At 40.9% G+C, this 2,450-nt stretch overlaps 1 non-coding gene across 1 annotated transcript; it reads right to left on the bottom strand.

The window, feature by feature from the left end:
- Nucleotides 1-360: 360 nt before the first annotated feature.
- Nucleotides 361-466, bottom strand: LOC111914019 (small nucleolar RNA R71). The gene has a single exon (XR_002857674.1). It is a non-coding gene; the product is annotated as a small nucleolar RNA R71 (small nucleolar RNA).
- Nucleotides 467-2,450: the final 1,984 nt, after the last annotated feature.

Below are 2,450 nucleotides of genomic sequence, written 5' to 3'. Positions count from 1 at the left end.
CCATGGAGGCATACAAGAAAAGAATTTTTGACGACACCGGTCTAGGTCTTGTGCAACCCGCCATTCCAACTACCACCACATTTGAACTAAAGGGGCACATCCTTTCCGTGCTAAAAAAGATCCCATTCACCGGAAAAGATCATGAAGATGCCTACAAACATCTTGATGAAGTCAGTGATATCGCCGACTACTTCAACATCCTGAATGTTCCATGCAAAACAGTGTTATTGAGAATGCTTCCGGTCACTTTCATGGGATCTGCCAAGGACTGGTTGAAGGCACTTCCACCCAGCGCAATCACTAAATGGGAAAAATATGTGAGGAATTCTTAGGATAATTTTCCCACCATCAAAGGTGGCTAAACTCAAAATTCCAAAGCTAACTTTGAGCAACAAATGGGTGAGTTGTTATTTAAAGCTTGGGAGCGCTACAAGGGATTACTTCGAAATTGTCCCCAAAATGATCTTAATGTGCTACAAGAAGTTTCAATATTTTATGATGGGGTAAACGTACCAATAAGGTAACTCCTTGATTCTCAAGGACCATTAACCAAGAAGAATTCCACTGAAATTAAGGAGCTTATTGAAGAGTTTTCTAAACATTCGAGAGAGTACCATAACCCGCGAAATGATGTAGCAAGGGGATCAACAAATTCTGCTTTAGAAGACATGTCGGCGGTCTTAGCAATGTTGCATAACATGGATAGGAGGATGACTAAAATGGATCAAACAATCCATGCTATTAGAGTGGGGGTGTGAAAACCGTAACGGGCCGCATTTAACTAGAGACTGTGATCTAGATGAGAATGGAAAGTGAAAGGTTCAAGCTTGCTACTCAAGCGTCGTTATGATGAAGACTGGAGAAAGCCCAAGAAAAAGTGGTTACCTTATGATGAGTACAAGAAAGTAGAAGAGGAGAAGTTTGAACAAAAAGGAAGAGGATTTTATCAAAGATAGGAACCCACACAAGAAAAGAAACCCAATTTTGAGTCAATACTCACCCGCTTTGCTGCTGCATCAGAAAAGATGCATGAAGAAACTAAAGCAACCATAAGAGAGGAACAAGCTGTAATGAGGGATCAACAAACTTATCTCAGAAATCAACAAGCTTCAATCCTCAACATTGAAAAACAACTTAGGCAACTAGCTAAACAATTCAATGAAAGATCATCGGGCTCCCTTCCTGGAAACACTAAACAAAACCCAAAAGGAGCTCACATCCAAGCTATTACCACAAGAAGTGGGAAGATTGTTACCCACCTGACTCCCATTAACAGAAACAACTCGAATGATGAACAAGAAGGTCAAGAAGCAAATCAAAGAAGGGAGTCTGAACAGTCACCACAACGTGGTGTTAACACCACGGCATGGCAAGAACCTGAAAAGAAAAAATGTTGAACCTCTTCAGCCATATCGTCCGCCACTTCCCTTTCCAAGTAGATCACGACAAGAGAAGAATGCTGAAGACTACTATAAGTTTTTAGATCACATAAAGTCCCATGAAATGAATATTCCGTTCCTTGAAGCCTTGGCCCAAGAGCCAAAATATGCGAAGTTTCTAAAAGATCTCCTAACTAACCGAAGGAAGATGGAGGGAATATCTAAGGTGGTCCTAAGCGAAACATGCTTAGCTGCAATGTTAAATATGCTACCAAATAATATGGGTGATCCAGGAAGCTTAACTCTACCATGGCAATTTAGAGATCTAGCCACAAGCCATGCTCTAGCCGACTCAGGAGCAAGTGTTAATTTGATGCCTTATTCATTCTTCAAGAAGCTTGATCTCCCTGAACCAAGACCGGTCTGCATGGTCATCCACTTATCTAATAAGACTAAGACCTTTCCAAGAGATATTTGTGAAGATCTACTAGTAAAAGTTGACAAGTTTTTTTTCCCGCGAATTTTATTGTTTTAGACATGGAGGAAGACAAAAATTCGCGATTATTCTTGAAGACCATTTTTTAGCACCTCCCGATCCTTAGTTGATGTAAGAGAATCCAAACTCACTTTATGCGTTGTAGAAGAAGCGGCCACTTTTGGAATAAATTGAGCAATCCAACACTCAAGGATAAGTGATGATACCACTTTTCCAGTTTGTGTGTTCGATGAATTGGTAGAGAAGGAGCTTGGACGATGGAAAAAAAAGGAAACCGCGGGATATATGGTGCTGCAAGAAGGAAATTTCAATGCTGAACTTGACATACAAGAGCTAGAAAAGCTGTTGGAAGAAAGTGAATAAAACGAATTGAGAAAAGAACCTGAAGACACACCACGATGTGGCACTGGCTCCACGACGTGGTCATCTGAATTCTCACGATCAGATGTGAAAAACTGCGACACCATGACGTGGCATGAAGCCCACGTCGTGGTCACTAACCAAAAGCCAAAAATGGAGTTGAAAGCCTTGCCCAAACATCTGGAGTATGCATTTTTTGATGAAGATCAACAAAA

Source organism: Lactuca sativa, chromosome 7 (genome assembly GCF_002870075.4).
Source record: "Lactuca sativa cultivar Salinas chromosome 7, Lsat_Salinas_v11, whole genome shotgun sequence".
Lineage (NCBI taxonomy): Eukaryota > Viridiplantae > Streptophyta > Magnoliopsida > Asterales > Asteraceae > Lactuca > Lactuca sativa.
This window is presented reverse-complemented; position numbering and strand designations above follow the sequence as displayed.